Genomic DNA, 22,478 nt, shown 5'->3' with positions numbered 1-22,478 from the left:
CAGGGGGTGATTTTACATACGAATTTCATAACGGCGTCTCTGGTAAATTTTGGCCGTCGACCAGTGTAATTTTCAACACTTTGCTTTTATGTGGGAAGCACAATAACCGTACCGAGTTTGGTACAAATTGGTAGAACGGTTACCGAGATACATATATGTGATCATAAGTGGGCGGTGCCACGCCCTTTTTCCAAAATTTTATCATAAGCGTATTTCTTGGTAAAGAATCAGTGTTGCCAAACATGGGCTTTTCCTACCAAAACTGGTAGGTTTTTTTCATTTGGTAGGTTGGTAGGCTTCGGGACAATGAGTAATAGTTATTTGCGAAAAATAGAAAATCTGTACGTATCTTCAAACATTTTATCAACATTTTTTACACAAATATTTCACCGGTGCGTTCGTGTAATGGCGGCCACAAACATGTGAATATATCTGATTCCTAAGTACAAACGTATACCTTATTATTGCCAATATGCAATACGGACATCCATATATCGTTACCTAAGGGTGAAAAGGTGCCATGCCCATTTTTTGAAATTGTTCAGGAGACACGAAAAATCGATGTAGTTTCGTATTATCTGTCATTCTGCATCAAAAACTAAAGTTTGAAAAAAAAATGGTAGCGATATAAATTATGGCGTACTTGGACCAAGATTCCAGAAAAGTCTGCCAATGTACTCGTACTCAACCATATTTCAGGCGGTGGTCTTCCCAATCGAAGTCTGTGTTCGCGAATGTCATCGTAGAAGGCAAATGAGGCCAGAATAAATATTATGTCGGACATTCAGGCAGCGTTAAAGGCCTTAGAGTCTTTTAAAACGGCATCAAGGCTTGTAAACTCTTGAACCACCTGCAAGCCCACAATAGCGTCACGCTGTGGAGGGTCCATGGATATGAAGGGTTTGAAGGCAACGAAAGGGAAAATGGAAAATGGAAATGGATTTGCATGGTCCCTAGCCTTTCTGCGGTACATCTAACGGATACACTGCAGACCTACTTAAGAGCTAGCTGGGAATAATCTCAAATTGCTGCCCACTGGCGGAAGTCAAAGGAAATAAGACAATCAAAGATATGCATATCTCTTTCCAGCAGGAACTCAGAAAGACACCTTGAACTTAGAACTCTTACTGGCAACCTGACAGCACACTGCAAGTTAACGTACGGTTTTTATTAAATGGGTCTTTCTGTAGAGACGGACTGTAGGGTTTGTCGGCTGGTGAAAGAAACTCCCCGAGTATATTCTATGTGCCTGTGCACGAAGCATGAATCGTAGATTGATACACCGTGGAGAACGATTGCCTTCTCCATCTAAAATTTGGAACATGGCCTCATCCAAAGTGCTGAGCTTTTTAAATAGCCTAAGGTTTGAGTGATTACAATTTGGATTTGGTACAATATATCTTCTTAGGTCGCAGCGCGGGTATCTTCGACGTATTAATAATAATATCGTCACTAGACACGAATAAAGAGCTCGGAAAAACTCTTTGTGGAGTTTTTTTACGCCTCTTTTTTCGCTATCAACTTTTGAGCTCGCGTCTTTATTCGTATCTAGTGACGATATGTGTGTATGTGTGAAGATATGGAAAAGTCTGTACAGTAAAATGAATCGTTATACGCAGTTAATTTGTTTTTAATATTCTAGTTGTGTTTTAGTCTTACTAAATGTTATGTTAACTATGTTTTAAAAAATTTGACATTGAAAACAAATATTAAAACTCAAAAAAATTTAGGTTTTGGTTGGTTATGGCAGGAAATTTTGGTAGGAAAAAAAAAATTTGTCTGTGGCAACGCTGTAAAGAATTGTTCCAAGCATAAATTTTGAATAAATTAGCTTTAATATTTACTGATTTATCGAAGATTTCGTATTTCTCTAAATTACCGCTACATGGGATGTGGGCGTGTTTATTGTCCGCTTTTAAAAATTTTCGGCCATTTGGTATGCTGTACCAAGGCCAACAACTGTGCCGAGTTTGGAAGCAATTGGTGCAGCGGTTATCAAGATATACACATGTAACCATTAGTGGGCGTGGCTACGCCCATTTTCCAAAAATTGATAATTTTCTTATTTTTCATCTAAAAAATATTGTAAATATCAATTTTGAGTGAATAAGCTTAAGTAGTTACATACCGCAGTTTTCGTACTTCTGAAAATTACCGTTATATGGGAGGTAGGCGTGGTTATTGTCCGATTTTGCCCATTTTCAATACCGTCCGTCCTACACCCGAAAGAAGTGCACTTTTACTCGCTTAATCGATTTCTCTTTTCATTCTGATCATTTATGTATTCATTTGTCTATATCTATCTCGATTCGTTTTGCCTGTTACAAACAACCGTTATGTGAACAAAGTTATAATAAAGATTAGTTTAATCATTATTTGAAAATACTTATCTTTAATTAAGTAGAATACAAAGGACTCAGTGGCTGGTGCCAGGAGAAACAGCTAACAGTTGCATTAATATACAAAGGAGATTGTTCTGATCCATTAACTTCAATGATAAAATGTAAGCTCCCTCCTTTTAAGGGCCCCATTTCACTAGATATTGTGCCGCTTTAATTCTTGAAACGCTTTCCCAAAATTCCACCACATCCTCTTTAGTTCTTTTTAAAAAGCCTTTCGCTCATGCATTCCACCAGTTTTGCGTATTGCTAGCGATTTGTTGTGAACTTCGATCTGATAATTTTGTAAACATTTAATAATAATTTTTGTTTTCTATTCACACTTCAACTTACATACATATTTTTTCGTTTACGCTCTTTATTTTATTAATATTTTAAAACAATTTGTTTCGCTCCGACACGAGTTGCTATTCGTACAAAATTTCCGTCAAATACATAAAAATGACAGCTACGTCGGATTCAGGCATACCAACATTACGGATTTCGAAGATTGCCTACGGATTTCGAAATTACGATACGACAACGCGGATTTCAGCATACCAATTTAATGATTCGTAGCAAAGTCGAATCTACGACGGATTACAGCATATGGGGTGATAGTATTTTAGCAAATTAGTGCATGTAAGCGGAAAATGTACATAAGAGAATGGGCAGCTAAACGGAATGTACTGTATAAAATTGCGAGCTTCATTTTATTTGACTGTGAGGTGAAATTTGTTTAAAGAAAACAAACTCCCGATTACGTCTGCATGAACCCTGCATTTCTTTACAACTTATGTTTTTAACTGCAAGGTAGCTATAATGTATCTATGTATACGTAAGTATGTATGTATATAAATTGAAGTGGACGGTTCCACAATTTAAATCACTTTCAATGACCTTAATAAATGTGCAGTATTTTAGCAATGCGTGCGTGAATCAGATAGCGGCCAAGGACATTCCTACATACCTTAGTCCTTACTAGAGTTGAGGTTGGAAGCAATGTATTTATTCGAGCTTCCATCATGTAACGTCTAGTGAACATGAAGAGAATTACAATTGGCGCTCCAATCGACACCGCTTAGCAGCCTTTATATGGTCTTCACACTGTCGCATTTTGCTTGTAGTTTAATTAGAAAACTAATTAAACACAACAGACATAAGCACACTGCATCGAGACCCTAGTTGGAAATTTGAAGAGCGCTTCTAAATAAACACATTCTTGCAAGGATTTTACAAGGTACCTTCTATTTAGAAGTAGTATTACAGTATCTTCGAATTGGTATGAAATTCGAAAGCATATGAGACGGTGTGTTTCCAAAGCAATATAGCCAAATATATACAAAATCGAAGTAGGCTAGTCAGTGAGGGACTGGCGTCAAATTTAATTTTTAAGACGTCATTTGTATTTCATGTAAATTTTCCCCTTCCAAATAGAAAGAAGCCTGGTACTTTCTTAACATTTAATTTTGGCAACTGGGCCACTCTAGAAAGCTTACACAAATACCTACAATAACACACGAACATTGATATATGTATATATACCCAGTTGGAAAAGTAGTAAAGCATTACATGCGTGATATATAATATAATGTATTTCTTATGCGTTCTCGATAATATTACTGCTTACTATGTAATCAGCGTTCTAATGTATTCAAAAAGTTCCTAAAATTTCATATTAAAACACATTCGCCCTGGGGGAAAAAATGCATTTTCGAATGTGAAAAGTGTTGTTTTACTGATTATTTTTTTCGATTACTATACATTACATTTTCCCACTGGGTATGTACTCATGTACATTTTTACACTTTTTAGTGGGTCTCAATAAAAGTAAAAGTATTTCGTGAGTGCAATGCATTATTAGTGGCAAGTATGGGGCCTTAAAAGTCTAATTAAGGCCTGGAATAAAAAATATAATAAATAAAAATTACTCGCACTGATGTTAATGAATATACACGCACATATTTATGTGTGTACATATGTATGTACAAAAGTACAGGTGCAGTAAAGACAATACCTTAATCAAAGGCACTGGATACGGTTGGTTGGCAGAGTAAGTATGCAAAGTAAATATAAAAACATTTAGCAATATTAATAGATGTAGCAATTAGAAAGCAAGACGTGCCTCGAAAGGCCCTAAAGTTCATGCAATTTTTCACGAAGGAACTTGATGTAGTTTTGCCCCTCGATGTCAAATATGGCTAACCTATTTTTAAACCTCCCCAACTTTTAAAGTTCTTGAGGTTTTTTACACGTAAAATTTAAATTTTCTAGGAATTCAGAAGTTAAATTTTAGTTTACTTCTATTTGACACGTAGATCATGGATCCACAGTCTCGCTCCTAAATTTCATACCGGAACATTCCGCTATCTTGGATTTTAGTTTGTTCGGGTTTTTGCGATTTGCAAGCTTATTTTGCATTTTTCGTATGGAACGGTTTGATACAAATTTGTAGAGAATTTAATTTCCCATATTATACACACTTTTTAAAATAAATAATTTTTTATTGTATATAATTAGCAAAAAGTGCGAAAAATTATTGCATTGTCGCGGTTTTTGCCATCTTTCAACAAGTTCTGATAAAAATTCGTAGCATATTCAAACGCCGAAGTTGTAGAGAACTTTTCGATTTGTGAAAATTTCCATGAATTTCCTGAACTTTAGGGCCTTTGAAGCACGTTGTTCCGTTATCCGATTTTACAAATTTTTCGTAGGTCACGTTCTAATGACCAACTGAACCTTTCTGGGGGAGTCTTGTTTTGTAGAACAAAGCTACAAATTAAGGAACAAGCTACTGCACATGCATGATGATATTCATTGAATCATTTTGCAAAACTATAACTAAATAGGGGAGCGAAGGGTGTTATAGACCACATAAGGAAAATTGTCTGTAGAAAAAACGGAAATATGAATTTTTGCTCAGTTTTGAATGGATAAGACAGCCGAACAAAAATATAAATAAAATTTGGTACGGAAAATTGTCGCTTAAACAAATGGTTGTCGTATGTTACATTTGACGACTTTCGGGAAATCGCGATTGATATTTAAAGTCTGTTTTCTTGAAAGCGTCACGGTAGATTTCTTTGAAAATTGTATATGTTTTTTCTAGCTTAACGAAATATTGGAATTTATTATAAAAAAAAAATTACACAAAATCTGCAACATTTATTGCTAATTTTATTTACTCACACTTTGTCGTATGGTACAGTTGACAACATGGTTGTGCTCAATTCATACAAATGCGACAAATTACCAGCAAAATATAACACAAATCATATGGAGTAAAACTTTAATTTCAGTTTTATTTGAACATCAAAATATATTAAAATAAACTTAAGGCAAGTCATTTTTAAGCAAAAAACAAAACCGACTTCAATTCTCATATACAAATTTAAGAGTACCGTTAATTTCATTTAACATTCCTTTAAAAATATATTATAGTAATCGGTTAACGTGGTCCAAAGTTATGCGGTAACAAACATAAAAAAGAATTTAAAAAATATTCCGACAAACTGATAACCTCCTCCTTTTTTTGCAATCAGTTAAAAATAGTTCTTACAAATCTACTAAATATGTATAAAAATTCAATTCAACTTCAGAAAAAAAAAACAAAAAACTAAGTATGTATTATAAAAACAATAGTATCTTAATATAGAAAGGCCCTATCTAAAATGTTTGTTTACAGTGAAACCCGCTTAAGTACCTAACCCGCTTAAGTAACCAACATTCTTGGGCACCGTAAATTTTTTAATGTAATCTGAAGAAAATCCCTCTCTTAAGTACCTCCCCGCTTATTTACCCAACACTCCTAAGTAGCTAAATTTTTCGTGCCCCATTTACCATTTTACTTATAATTTTCCCCTCTTAAATGCTCTTTTAAAATTTTTTAAATATTTACATATTTTGCAATTCAGTGGCAGCACTACACTATCGATATTAATTGCCACCGTCAGAGCAACAACATGCAAGTTTCAAGTGGCAAGAAACTACCGTTGATTTTTTAAAATTTTTTGTTATGTGAAGAAAACCGCAGCACCTTCGGCAAAAAAATTCTAAAAAATCAACTTGCAACTTGTGACACTAAAATCGAATGGGGTCACTTCTGAGAAAAAAGTTTGAAATTTTGACGAAAATTTGATGAATTTTCAGTCTTCTACACAATTTTAAGCTTAGGTTTATATGGTATTTGTTAGGGAATGAACTGTAATTTAATTGAAAAATCTTAAAAATTAATAAACATAAGCGGCAAACGGTATCATTTTGAATTCGGTCCAACCTGTATGTATGTATAAATATGTATAATCAAGGACACTGCTTTATCTATTTTTTTAACAAAGTTTTTCTTTATGTGTTTATGTGTTTAAATAATGCTATGAACTTGGTGTTAAAATGCGTATACTTCATGGAATGTTCATGTTTTATTCAGGGATTTATTTATGTAAGCTAAAAGAAGTTGTAACTTGTGCATCAATAATTATGTTCGCTTAAGTAACCGCATCGAGGTACTTAAGCGGATTCTTTTAAGTCCCCACCCCGCCTAAGTACCTCAAAGAGCTGACATTTTTCGTGAGGTACTTAAGCGGGTTTAACTGTATTTGCAAACTGATTGAACACTTAACACAACTTTCCATTCTTTGATTAGGAATTTCTTTAAAATGCTGTTTTCAATTGAGGACTATAATAATTAATTAAATGCTGGAATAGTTGTTTTTGAATTGCATTAAGTTTTCAGTGAGTAATCTACCGACATTTGTATAAAGCAGGATTTTCAAAGAAAATGAGTGACACGCCCCTGTTTCACTATATTAAGGTAACGATATGTGCATAAGTATGTACATTAGGATGGTCTAAAAATGCATGTGAAAAAGTAAAGTCGCAATGATAATGCGCTCACCCCCTAGGATTGTTCTATACCGAAAAAATCAAAAAATATTTAGAGGCCCAAAGTTTTCCATGTATTTTATATGGGGGAAAAACTACTTTTCGTAGAAATGGTATAGAATAGTTGAAAATCAATATTTTTCTACAAGAAAACTCTGTTTATCTGCAGAAGATTCTCAATAATAATACCTAATTGTTTATTTAAACATTTTCTCATCGCAACTATAATTTATAGGTCCTCCAAAAACCCACAAAAACCCCAAAAAAATGCAATGGGGCGAAAAATAAAAAATCGTTAGTATTAAAAAATCGCTAAATAAACAACTGGGTATTATATTGAAGATAACCAGAGTATTGGGATCGAAAAATATTGTTTTTAAAGAAGAATTCTATACCATTTCTATGAAAAATTTTATTTTTCCCATACAAAAATACATGGACAACTTTGAGCGCTTTGAGCGACGTCTAAATATTTTTTGATTTAAAAATAAAAAAAATAGGGGTATACTTTTTTCGATATAGAACAATCCTAGGAGTGAGAGCATTACAATTCCGACTTTACTGTTTTTGGACCACCATAATGTACAAACATATGTATATACGGTTGCCAGACGTACTGATTTTATCAGTACAGTACTGATTTTTTAACTCTTGTACTGATTTTATTCCTTTCTTCAGTACGCTAATGTTCTTATTTTTCAAAATTTGTACTGATTTGTACAGAATTTTCAATTCAAACAAAATACTTTAGGATTTTCTTACGGGTTTTACATAACTTTGGAACTTCCCTAAACTGTACTGTAAGAAGTAAGAAGAAAATAATTTAATTATAGTTGACATGCTTCAGATAATATTTGATGTGCCCAAAAAATTAATACAACGTACCAGTTGCGATAATATGACGGAGCTTAAGTTAAAGAAGAAGGCTGACGTGTTGCTAGTTATCTCGAAAGTTACTTTCAGTTTAATAAAAACAAATTTGAATATTGGAATGGCTTTCGCCTATAACTTACAATTCTTTTTCACAATTTACTGACATTGTAAAAGAGTTTTGCATACAAGACATAGAATTAGATACTCTTTTTAGCGAAATCTTAGTCTTTCAAAGTTTGTGCATAGTGGAAAAAAATAATTTAAGCCATGAGGAATTATAGATGAAGTCCTTAAATAGTGGTACTTTTCCACATTTGAAAAAATATGTAATTTTGTTCAAACGAAGCAACTGAGAGAATCTTAAGTATAAAGTTTGCTTCCGGGTGCAAAGAGAGGCTTCTAATTAAAATTTTTTAAAGTGAACTTCATATTAAAAGTAATTTTAAAATAAAATTTATAGAATTATTTGACTATTTAGACCCTGAAGATGTACACTCATGTTTAAATGAATAACACCTTTATTTTTATGAACTACATTTTATGATATACTAAAATATTGTTAAAAACAAGTACTCTGGTGGTTTAAAGTATTAAATATTTGTATAAGTAACAATAATTTTGCTTTGAATAAAAATATACTAAAAAGTACTGATTTTTTGTCATGAAAAAGTCTAACGTACTGATTTCGCGCATAAAAAATCTGGCAACCCTATATGTATATGAGACATTTTAATTACATTCTTGATATGGTTCTGTAGAAGCATTTGTCCTTTTCTTTCTCCAACAAGTAAATTTTAAGCAAAAAACATAACCGACTTCAATTCTCATATAAAAATTTAGGACTACCGTTAACTTCTTTATGATCCCATGACCAAATCTAAACCGGTATGTTACCACCCGCAAGGTACCACCTTTCCGATAAAAAAATAATTATCGAAATCGACTGACGAGGTTCAAAGTTATGCGGTAACATACATATGTAAAAAAATAAAATATTCCGACGAATTGATAACCTCCTCCTTTTTTTTGAAGTCGATTAAAAATAGAATCCCTTTCATGGTTGCTACAATTGATAACTTTCTACCGAAATTGGTAACTTTTAAACGGTTTGGTAACTTGGTAACTTTTATCTCATTTTGGTAACATTTGCAACTAAACATTTATCTGCATAACTAGAAAGAAATGAATTATGTTTTGAATGTGCGTAATTCCAAAATTACTTCGATTAAATTAAAGTCATCTCATATTCGAATACTGGAAATATTTGAAATACAGTGGCAGCACCAAGGGCTGCACTTTTAAAACAACTTTCGAATTTTTGCGATAAATTTTGAATTCTACCCTCCACATTTTTATACTGGCCATCTGGCAATAGTTGCGTTTGTTTACTCATTTCCAGTAAGATCCAGTAAAAGTTTTTACGAATTTTCATGTTTTGGCGTTTTCGTACGCAAAAACGTGCAAAGTAGGGGAAATTGAGAGAGCGAAAAATGACAGTTGAAGTTGCAAGTTTTTACTGGATAAATTTTTACTTGTAAGAATTTGCCAGTACGAAAAACAGCTGATCGCATGTTGCTGGATGAAATTTAAACTAATAAGGAAACTGTTTGTGGGTTTTTATTGTTGAATTTCACAAAATAAACCTATTGATGCTTTCCATTTCCAGACAACCGGTCAGGTACGAGCATGATTTTTAATTTCCACCAAACTCAAATACATTGTTTGTTGGTCCAAATAATGAGACACGTATTTTTTCTTTTGGCTCGGAAAAATTGTTCGGACGAATTAAACGCGATTTTGTTTTTCAGGCAAAAATCGATTATTCGAATTGACAGTGAGAATTTTTTTTAAATGCCCATAACTTTGTCAAAATGTAATAGATTCCAACAATGTTTTTACTCAAATGTCAGTAATTCTTGTCACTTCAAGATAGAATGATATAATTATTGATTTTCATTATTTAAAATTTTTTATTTAAGAATAAACAAAAAGTGCAAATTTTTTTTAAATTTAATTTCTCAAAAAGTGTATTTTTTTTCTCTCAAACTTTTTTACCGGGAAAGAGACACTTTGAACTACAATCAACCCAAATCTCTAATAGCGAAGATTTTTTTTCTGAGTTATGATTTTTTACAGAAAATTAAAATTATAAAAAGCGGGAAAATGTGATTTTGTATTTCGAAACTGTATGGTGGAAAGTGTGTTCTAATATCTATTTGATACACAAAAAATGATCACGGCTGTACTTTTTGCTGATATATTACATACATATGTTCCATTTAGTTAAACAATATAAGAATATTGTAGTATGTACCACAAAAACGTATATTTTCTATAAAAAATCATAACTCAGAAAAAAAATCTTCGCTATTAGAGATTTGGGTTGATTGTAGTTCAAAGTGTCCCTTTCCCGGTAAAAAAAATTTTGAGAGAAAAAAAAAATACACTTTTTGAGAAATTAAATTTAAAAAAAAAATTTGGACTTTTTGTTTATTGTTAAATAAAAAATTTTAAATAATGAAAATCAATAATTATATCATTCTATCTTGAAGGGACAAGAATTACTGACATTTGAGTAAAAACATTGTTGGAATCTATAAAATTTTGACAAAGTTATGGGCATTTAAAAAAAAATTCTCACTGTCAATTCGAATAATCGATTTTTGCCTGAAAAACAAAATCGCGTTTAATACGGCCGAAAATTTTTTCCGAGCCAAAAGAAAAAAATACGTGCCTCATTATTTGGACCAACAAACAATGTATTTGAGTTTGGTCGAAATTAAAAATCATACTCGCACCTGACAGGTTGTCTGTAAATGGAAAGCATCAAGTAATTAACTAATAGAAAAATATTTTCTATTAAAAAAAAATTATTATAATTGTCAATAGCATTTTCAATCTTGATAATTTATCAAGAAAATAGATTTAAACTTCTGTGCTAGAACTGGGAGTTCTTGATAAATAATCAAAAATTGACAAATCATAAAAATATTGAATTTATTAAGTGCACAGAACCGGGCTGTAAGTATATACACATTTGTTATGAAATATAGCAGTGTTATTCAGTATATTTTTTTCTCACTGATGAAGTGAAGATTTTGCTAGTGAAGATTTGGTAACTTTTCTTAAGAGATTTTGGTAGAAAAAAATGTTGGCGAGTAGCAACCATGATCCCTTTTATTTAAGTTTAGTTGCTTTTTTGGAGCAAGTCGAGGCAAGTCCGTGCACTTTGACATCGCAAATGACCAGTGCTGCCAGAATTTATGCAGCAATCCAGGTAAATAGACAAAAGAGCTAAAACAGCTAAATAAACAATTTTTTTAGGCTAAAAAAAGCTAAAAAGTAAAGGCAATTATTCAATGCTTTATTAATTTTTTCACGAATGCAAATAGGTGCATATTTCTGACATCAAATAACAAATTAAAGGTTATTTGCACGATACAAAAACTAAGGCAGTTTCGATAAACAACTTTTTGATTAAAAACGCAGATTTTTGACAACTGAGAAAAATTCTGGGCGGAGGCTGCTCTTCCGTGGAACTGCTTGAGCTGGTATTGTCTACCCCGCTAATACTTCCTTGGGGTGCAGGCATATCAACTTTCTTGAAATATGTATTGGATAGTAAATGTTAATTATTAAATTCGATAATTTATACCTTTATATCTTTCCATATTTATTCAGTTTTGCAAATATTCAACAATTCCGCCGCCAAAAGAAAACTGTGCCAAAAGTATGTTAAGGGCCGTTTACATACGACTTTCCTCGCTTTGCTTGACAGTTCGAACTTTAACAACAACGCATGAAGCGTAGAAGGTATGCTGCAATAAAAGCTTTGACAGCTTCTGCGTTCTCTTTTTCCTCTATATTTTATTTGTGTAAAATAGATAACAACATAATAATATGCATTAATGCTAGCAACAATAATTCAGTTTTACTTAATTTTTGTCTTTAAATGCAAATGCAAGCGCAAGAAAAGATACATGTAAACAACTGATTGCCAAAGCCCGCAGAAGTTGAGAGTTGCCCATGATTTTGCTTCGTTTTGCTTTCCCCGCATTCTATTCAGCGAGACTCATATAAAATCATGTATTGAACTTATCTGTCAAAGCAGAACTCTGAAGCAAAGCGAAGCAAAAGTCGTATGTAAACAGCCCTTTAGTGATGTACATAGCATTGCAATAATCGATTATTTGCCCCCTCAAATAGAGCTAAGGGCGCATACAGTATAGGTAGCCATATGCATATACATCCAACCTGCGTTTATCGCTTTTTGCAATTTTGTGAAGATTAATTGTTTAATCTTACGATATTTTTTATTTGGATTTTCATAAATTTAGAAAAAATTTTAAAAGAGCTAAATATTATCAGAAAAAAACTAAAAAAGCTACCAGCTAAATTGGAATTTACAGCTAAATCTAGCTGGAAAATAGCTCAAATGGCAACACTGCAAATTACACTGAAATTATTGCGCACAATGCTTTTTCAATAATACATACGACATTTTTTTACCGAACAAGATTCAAATTTTGTCGTCTGTGTTAGCTGATCTCTCACATACAACAATTTTTTTTTTAGACTTATAAACACTCAGTTTGTATGAAAAAAGGTCGGATGTGCCAAATTTCTAAATTATACGACAAAATTCGACTAAAACACATTTGTCCTTGCACATACGATAAAATTATACCAAATATCTTCAAATCCAAAGGAGATATCAAAAAAATGATGAAGTCTTTTGAAAGATCTTGATGAGTTTAGTATAACTGCATTATTAACTCAATTTGGCCCAATTTTCACATACGACAATCATCCGTAACATGGGCGTCGCCAGGATCGAATTTAGGGGGGCCCGACATATAAAAAAAAATCACAAAATTTTCAGCTTTACACATTCATGTTTGTGGCATGCGGGGGACGATATGTACTTGCCAATTTTTTTTACAAAAATTATTTAAAAAGCAGACGTCTCGGTTGCTCAGCAAACCGGTTAATCGTTTCTGCAATTATTTCACATTGATTCTCTAAAACAAATTTTCGATGTATTCTTAAAATGCATAAACCTAAAGGAAAATTTTATAGGAAATTAAACTAACAATTTATTAAAACTAGTAGTAACCTCGAAATACGGGTGAGTACTTAGCTCAAAATTTATTTAAAGAAAGACAACAATCAATCTTGTATTGCTAGACACCTGATAACCCAGGATAATTTTTAAGATCTTAAAAGACATTATTCTACTCTAAGCTTCGTGCAGTGGGCCATGAGAAAACCGTCATCTTTAAGGTATAGTCCAACCTTTCACAATATCTGGTATTAGTATTAATCTGAAACGCAATAATCATTGAAAATTGGCGCCGTTTATGGTGAAAAGCATTTAATATAAGACTAAAGCTTTCTTAACCTTAGAAGCCTAATCAATTTGGGAGTAACGTAAAGCCTTAACATACGCCGTAGAGGCTTATGTACTTAAAAGATAACCTGTGCGCTAAAATATACTTAGTCCTGCCTTATTTTTTAAAGAATATTGAAGTTGTGAGTTTGACTAATAATAAAACATAGTTTTGTTATTAAAAACTATAACCACATTTATTTAAAACAACAAAATAAAAAGTAAATTTTGTGTTAAAATTAAAAAAAGACCCATTCCGTATACGCCTCGCAGACGTAGATTGTATTTTAGGGTTAACCCTTTCAGTACAAAAAGCTTTGAGGTTTGCGGTCATTGAGGGTCCTTTTTATATATTTCAAAACTATGAATAATACCTAATAACTTTTCCGAATCTCAATTCCACGGAAATATGGCTAATATTTTTCAATAGATTATATATATACTCACTATCGACTTTTCTGCCGCTTTTTACTTTTTTGAGAAACAAGGTCAACTGCGGTGACAGGTAATAAGATCAACGGAACCCTGGTGCGAAATAAAGTCAATTGACATTATTACCTTTTTAAAAACGAAATAAAATCAATTGACATTATTTCTCTTTCAAACATTAAATTTGCTTAGCTTCGTGGCGCCCCGCGTACCCCGCGCGACCGGCGCGCGCACCACGTCGCGCTACGTCGCGGCCGGGGCCCCGGCTCCCCTTCCCGTCTCCAGCCGTGCTGTAACGCAGGTAGATTTATTTTTTGTATACGTTGAAATAAAATTTTTATATATTTTAAACATCGAGGGCTATATTCAATAATACCCTCTATCTGCACACTTTTCACAAAGATGAGATTCTGATATAATAATCCACCTATGCTTTAACTGTCATCAGTGATATTAATGCTACCTTATATAACGAAAGGTAATGAGTCCCAGATTTGTTTCTAAAATCACAAATTAGTTTTTGTGCAACTTGCAGATAGAGGGTACATATTAATGAATTCAAGCCCTCGATATTTTATATTTGTAAGTTATTGGAAGCAGGGATGCCAACTTGGCTCAAACCGTGCCATTTGTTCCTATTTTACTTCAAATGGCACTTAATTTTTCAATTTGGCACCTTTGTAAAAAAAAAAATACATTTCAATACATTTTTGTGAAATCCTTTGCGTGCACTTCTTTTTCTCAACTAAAATTTTCTAATTTATAAAGGTTATTCAACTGGTTTATCTTATTTTATAATTGAACTTTTGTTTGGAAAATGTAGCTTTATTTTATTGCTAAATGTGAATGATTAAAAGGAATGACACCTTTTTTGGCACTTTTATTTTTCTATTTGGCACATTTTGGCACTTTTTTATCCTCAATATGGCACCTCATAACTAAGGATAGTTGGCCGCCCTGATTGGAAGATTTCTGCTGTGTTTTGGGGCAACAACTTGTCTGCAGTAAAAAAGCATATAATTTGTGTGAAAACCAATCAATTAACTTGTATGATCTCGGTTCCGATATTAAATAATCAATAATTGTTTATACACGCATTTTGGCACATTGGCTCGTTGAATGTGCCATCTAATAAATAGTGTCGTCATTCTCCTTAGCTGCTTTTAAATAATGTAAGAGTGTAAGAAAATTCTTTTTCTATAATTGTTTCCGTATAGAAAGGTGGGTTTCTTTTCCACCTTAGACATTCCGAATTCTTTCAAAATATGCTAATTTAAAACACAGAATTCTTTCAGTGTTCCTCCGGGGTTTTTGGACATGGACTATTTCATCAATTTAATAGTGGTCGCTTTATTTTTGTGGAAACGAAACATGTTTTGCAAGTTATGGATCATTTATAAACTCTTTCTTCAAATATTTCTCGTATTCCAGCTGTGCGCAGGTGTTTAGTTTCTCGCATCGTGTTTTTACATATTCGTAATTTAAATTTTTTTAATAAAATCAATTGGTGGTAGTTCATGATTGTGTGTGGATTAATATCACAACACTGAGGATTTGGCAATAACCTTTTTCATCTGTTAAAAAACAACACTTACGGGGCAATGTTTATTGGAAAAACAACATTTTTTTCTATGAATCGACATACTTTAAGCATTGTTGACGCTATTTCCATTTGTATGAGGAAATAGCGTCAATGACTTTATTTCCAAATTTTTGTTGACTTTATTTCGCTTTTGAAAAGGTAATAATGTCAATTGACTTTATTTCGCACCAGGGTGGGAAATAAAGTCAATTGACCTTATTTCCATTGACCTTATTACCTGTCACCGTCAACTGCAACTGCAGCTTGCACTTTAGTTTGATATATAGCTCAATTCTCAATTTAACCGGATTCCGGATACCATGTAAAAAATAAGAGCCGATCGGATATCCGGTAGACTACTGCCCTTTATAAATTTCACAATATTATTACAATACGTAATTAAGAATATAAAATTTCTCCCCTGAAATCCAAGTTATAAGATAATCCCTGATTTATGGATTACAGAGACCCGCTCTCTAATTATTATGTTATTTTTTTAATATCTCGGTACGTTAAATTAAAATACATCTTTGGCTTTTCTCTAGCCCATCGAGATTTTTTTTGTTGGTGACATATGTATATATTTCAGGATTTTTAGCAATTCGCATGAAAAGTCAAAAATTAATAAATTTAGAATTGTATTTTTACTTAAAAACAGCGCTTTTTGTTTGTTCTATTACACTAATATTATTGATTTTGAGACGAGAAGTACGGCTGCACTCTTAATAATCGAAAAAATTGTTACAAGTCAATTTAAATAATGCATTTTTTATTGCACTATTTTTAATTTGCAAGCAGCTGTGCATCCTTCTCACAATTTTATATCACTCGAATAACAAGTACCTTGTAGTGCTATTCAAGATCTTTAATTTGAGGCATGCTAGAAATTTTTTGGCGCTCTAGGTAACTTAGCTCTTCGAATTACTTCGAATCTGCTGTACGAGTTTTTACTCTGAAAATAGAAGAAAAATGCGCAAAAATGTCGACTGAAATTTCGAAGTTTAACTTCAAAATCATTATAATTTGGCTCTCAAAGGGCCTAGAGACTTCTACTTTGGCTCAAATTACAGGTCTTACATAGCACTATAACGTATATTCGAGTGATATAAAATTTTGTGAAGGATTTACCACATGCAAATCATAAAAAATTCAATATATAATACATTTTCAAATTGAGGGGTTACATTTCTTTTAGTTTTTAAACAGTGGAAGGAGTAATTGCAGCTCAATGCCAATATTTTTCCGTGAAAGGGAATTGCATTAGCTTTCAAAACCATTTTGTTTCATATCAAAACGTTGCTCTGTCGAAAGCGCTACGATTAATTCGCAAGGAGTGTTCAAAAAGCAAACTGTGCGCCGTCCGGGGTCGGCGTAAAACTGTAGGTCCCTCCCCTTTGTGTGCAAAGCTCAAGGCGCACGCCACGAATCGGAGGAGAAGCTCGGCCAAACACTAACATATGTGAAAGCGCCAATCTATTATTATTATTATTGAGGACATCGCCAACGGCTCTGATGCTGATTCCATTTTTTATACTGATGTGGATAGGCAAACGATGTGAACACAAAGCAGCGACCGTACAAGAAAAAACGCAGCGATCTAGAAATGGAGAAATATTTTCAGCTACTTCTTATACCCAGGTTACAGCGCCAATAAAGAAGAAGAATAATGAACATCTCTGAATATCCTTCCTCAGTGTTTAGTGCATCGGATAGCATTTATGTTGAAAATAGAAATCGATTTTTGCCCGATTATTCGGAAATGCTTCTTTTCATAATGAAAAATTTTCAAATACTTTAATTACTAATGGTATCTAACATTAAATTGAATTATAAAAATAAAATAAAAAATCAATTTCTGAACTGGATTTTTAAATGTAATCTTTTATAATCGAAATCCGAAAATCTGGCCGGATAAGCCGGATTCCGGATACCTACCGGATACCCGGCACATCCCTATTAAAAAGTTACAGAGCGAAAAAGAAATAAAACAGCCAAAAAAAAACCAATATACATATATAACTAGTGAACCCGCATGTCGTTAATAGGGCTTTCGCACGAGGCGATTTTTCAGGCAACTTTTAGTTGAAAGCAAAAATCGCCTCGTCCGAACGGCCTTTCAACTAATCGCTTTCAACAAAGTTGGTCGCCAGCCAACTTTGAGCTCGTTCAACTTTTTTTCCTTGCAACTCTGTGTTTGTTTACATTCTGTATACATACTTTTTTTCTTTTTTACTTTTTTACTTTTATTGTATCTTTCAGCTTCGCTAAAAGCACTTCTACCAACGCTTGGCTTACCAAATTTACGCCAATTAATAAAATTTTGCGATTTAAATTCATTTTCAATAATGTAAATAACAATTCGTGTTGAATCGAAAATCGCCTCGTCAGAATAGGGATGGCAACTTTTTCACTTTCAACTTCTCATTCAACTTCGCATTCAACTTTTGTTGCCTGTAAAATCGCCTCGTGCGAATGCCCTATAAGACGCCAAAATGGAGTTTATAATTTTAAACAGATGGCAACACTATCACAAACCTTAATAAATATTGCAAATATTTTAAATAAATTCGGCCATCCCTTTTTGAACGAAGAGAGGTCTCAAATGGCGTCGGTTTTTCATTTCTTCAAAATTCAAACCACCGTGCACCGCTAAAAAAGGTCGTAACTTCAAAAAATAAAACCTTAATGCACATTTAGAAAGACGGTGCTGATCTGATGACCTTCACATTAAAGATCTGATGACCATAACTACGGGACCATATTTATAGGAGCCAAATACGGGACAAAAAAAAAATTTCCAATTTTTTTACAAAAACTTACAGATCTTAAACAGCATTCTTATAGTAACATCACGAATGTGTAGGATATTTCTCTCGAGATTTTTACCCCGCAAAATTTGTAAACAATCATGAAATTTTAGGGTAATAAAGTGCAAAGTCGATGGGACTTACCGTTAATTTTTGGATTTTTTTTTTGTTGCCGGTGCTACGCATTTTTTTTTACCTCCCTTTTATTAGCTCGGGATGTAACTATGTAATATTGATGCGCCTAAAACATGCTGCGATTTCTATTCTCAAGTTACATACCTACTTGATGACAGTACGGATGGAAATTATAATAGCGAGGTTTTAGTTTTTTAAACTATAATTTTATTCATACAAATTATGTTCGACAATTTTTTAAAAGAGAAGAAAAAGAGCAGTAATTTCCACTTGCACTTTATTATACTTAATTTTAATGATTTAAAAACTGAATGAATCACGTATGACGATAGTCGTCTGACGATATCGTGTTTTCCGATTGTCTTGCTTCATGAAAATCAGAGACTATGTCAGCTGACACGACCTATGTATCTTATGGGATTTTTGTGTTAACTACAGCAAAAAAGAATCTTTTTATAAAGTACTGCATAGTCCTTTTAGAAGATGCGTTAAAATATGCATGCAATTTTTAACAGAAATATTCGCAAACGCTTTAAATTTCGCTAATATATTAAACGACTATTATTTTATCTCCACCATTTCTCGCTACATCCTATATCTAAGCGCCCGTTATTTTAAAGAGAATATCCATCATGCTCTCTTCACATTTCTTAGCCTTCACATCTTCCAGCTGAAGCAGTATCAATGGAAATTTAAAAAAATGTATGCACAAATATTTTGGAGACCGCTAGACTCACCTTTGCTTAGCTACCTTATAGCAATAAAGTATCAGAATAAAGATAAAAATGTGCTATAAAAAAATTTAAAATGAAAAAATCCTTGTCACTATTAATTGAACCCGAGACCAACAAAGTGGTAATCGAAAACGCATCCATTCAGCCACAGTGGCTATTGACACACCAGGGTAAAAATTAATTCTTGAATTTATTTTCAAAATTGTTATATTTTAAATATCGAAGTTTAGCAAAAAAATATATAAGTAGAGTTCACTATTTGATGCGAAAATGCGAAAGACAAAAATTAGCGTTTATTTTGTTGCTTTGCTGTGCACACCGTTTCGCATCAAAGAGTGAACTCTAGTAGAGTGATTTTCAAACTGTTGAAGACACTTCATTAGTTGACAGGACAGTAAGTAACAAAAATACATGAATCAGTGTTTGAACGACTATCGTGTCAAAGTTACATGATGCATGCCCTGTTTATAATGAAAATTACATACCAATATCCCCTAAAACTGGCTCATAGGCATGCCATTTTAATGATAGGTTAAAGCTCCGAAATACCAGACACCGAATACGGGACAAATATAGGACATCAAAAGAAATACAGAACATTTGGCGTCCCGTATAAAATAAATAAATTAAAATCACAATGGGTCAAAAAAGAGGACTGTCCCGTATAATACAAGACGGATGGTCACCGTAACCAAAACAAAAAAAATTATTTATTTATAAAAATTAACTCAAACAAATTTTTTCGGTATATTATGGGTTTATTCGAAAGAACATATATTCCCATTATTTATGGGACCCGATTTCATCATGTGACTGTCTTCGCAGTAGCGCATCCTGTTAACCCAGTTCTCCAAGACGTTGTTGATGGTTTCTGGCTCTGTCGTAAGAAATGCCGTATAGGCCTGAATCGTTAGTAGATTGTTCGCATTATATCGGTCATTCACGGCATGGCACAAAAAAATCAAAGGGCGTGAAATCGCGGCTCCGAGGGGGCCAATTGACTTCATCGAGACAGCTGATAATAAAATTACCGAACTTTATCGCTCAAAATAAAAATCTAATAGATGGCAACCCTAACAAAAAATATTTTCAAACTAAAGTTTTATTAAACCTCTTTCTTTTGCCACTCATATTTTAATATTTCATAAAAATTTTGTAAAAACAAAATAAATTAGCTTTAAAGCTCTTTTGTCTGATACTTTGATACATAATTCAATTACCTGCAGAATTAAATTGAATTTAATTTGTTTATCACCTGGCAACTCTCCTAAATAGTTCAGATATAAATCCTTCTCAAACGCATGAACGATTAAATCACCTCTTTTAGTAATTTATTTAACTTAATAATTCATTTAAATTTAAAATTTTCAACAGCTGGCAACTCTCTTCAAACCATCAAACAAACTTTTGATGTTTAAACTGAAGATTTCTTAGCACTGTTTCGTTTAACGCCAATTTTTTAATACTGCATATAACTAAATTCGGCTTTGAAAGCAGGTGGCAACCCTTTTCAAAACATTTTCAAATTACTACCTTTTTAAACTCCTTTAGTCTGTACCCCTGTGCGGGAACATTTTGTTAATGACCTATTTAATTTCCCTGTTTAAAATTTAATTTGCTTTATTAAACAGGGGCAACACTCTCACAGTTAAGAAGCAAAGCTTTTAATAACCATTTCGACTGCTACCTATGGCAACTCTTTTCAAAAAGTAAAACCTCATTGCATATCTGCAACCAAAGCTTTTAATTTGGCTCCCCATTTTTGAAAATCGAGGATGGGGATATGATGGTATTGATCTATAAATAATCTCAACTTGATTTTTTAAAAGGTGGACATTCTTTCCGGAAAAGTAAAAGCCTACTGCACATCCACATATCAAGCCCTTTAATTTGATACCCCAGTTTTGAAAATCAAACGAATGGTTCAGATCTGATGACCTGGACAAAAAGTCCTTTCGCGTATTATCAATTATATAAATAGGCAATCATTTTTCCTTTACACCCCTTTTACGGCTAAACTGTACTTCTAAGGTATAAACAATTATATATCATTAGAAAGGTATTTTGATGCTGATGTGCAGGCAATTTTTAAAATTTCAAATTAGTTTAAAATAGAGCGAAAAAATCAATTCAAAAGTCACACCAATACCAATGCCATACATGTACATGGTTGGGGCGGAAATGCCTCCTAAATGTATGCTTTAATATTGATAGTGAATTAAAGAAACGTGCTAAGCAGCAGTTTAGGAATAAGATGTATGTATGTATGTACATGAATAGATTAGCCTCAAACAAGGATGAAGATAATTTTGAGTATGGAGAAGAAGAAAGGGATAAATACAGAAATTAAAATAAAAGTAAAGAAACCTAAATAAGAAGACAAAGAGGAAGGAAAATTTAAATACCTTACCTAATAACAATGGAGGGGGTGAATATGTAAATGAAGAAAAGAATGGACATATTTAGATCAGGATAAAGGAAAGGATAAAGATGTAGAAGAAGATGAAGACCAAGACGAGGAAGATGAAGATGAATATGAAGATAAGGATAAAGATAAAGATAACTTATCTTAACTTAACCCCTTAACTTAATTTAACTCACCTCAACTCATCTCACCCCCGCTTAAAAACTTACTCCACCTGAGTTCGCTACACAATAATTCACCACACCTTAACTCCCCACACCTAAATCCACCACTACTTCACTCCCCACACCTAAATTCACCACACCTTAATTCACCACACCTAAATCCACCACACTTTAATTCACCACACCTCAACTCACCACACCCTAACTTTCTCACCACATCTTAACTCACCACACCTTAATCTACCACACCTTAATTCACCACACCTCAACTTTCTCACCACACCTTAATTCACCACACCTAAACTCACCACAACTAAATTCACCACGCCTCTTAAGACCACCACGCCTGAATTCATAACACCGTAACTCCCACACCCAATTCCACCACACTGCAACTCACCACACCCAATTTCAACACATGACATGATATCACTAAAGAAACAATATAAAGAAAAAGAGGAAGGAAAATTTAACTACCTAACCTAATAACAATGGTGGGGGTAAATACGTAAATGGAGAAAAGAATGAAGATATAGATCAGGATAAAGGAAAAGATAAATATGAAGACGAAGGTGAATATGAAGATGAAGATGAAGATGAAGATGAAGACGAAGATGAAGATGAAGATGAATAGGAAGATGAAGATGAAGATGAAGATGAAGATGAAGATGAAGATGAAGA

At 33.1% G+C, this 22,478-nt stretch overlaps 1 protein-coding gene across 1 annotated transcript in view; it reads left to right on the top strand.

Moving 5' to 3' along the window:
* Positions 1–22,478, top strand: part of LOC118734102 (dopamine D2-like receptor) — a gene marked incomplete at its 3' end in the record, with an annotated part of 499,124 nt that overhangs the window by 28,640 nt on the left and 448,006 nt on the right. The window contains 1 exon segment of the mRNA XM_036463808.1: positions 4,194–4,431.

The sequence above is a fragment of the Rhagoletis pomonella genome, unplaced genomic scaffold (genome assembly GCF_013731165.1).
Source record: "Rhagoletis pomonella isolate Grant_MI unplaced genomic scaffold, Rhpom_1.0 Rhpom_scaffold_00002, whole genome shotgun sequence".
Classification (NCBI taxonomy): domain Eukaryota; kingdom Metazoa; phylum Arthropoda; class Insecta; order Diptera; family Tephritidae; genus Rhagoletis; species Rhagoletis pomonella.
The sequence above is the reverse complement of the archived record's forward strand: the minus strand, read 5'-3'. Positions and strand labels throughout refer to the sequence as shown.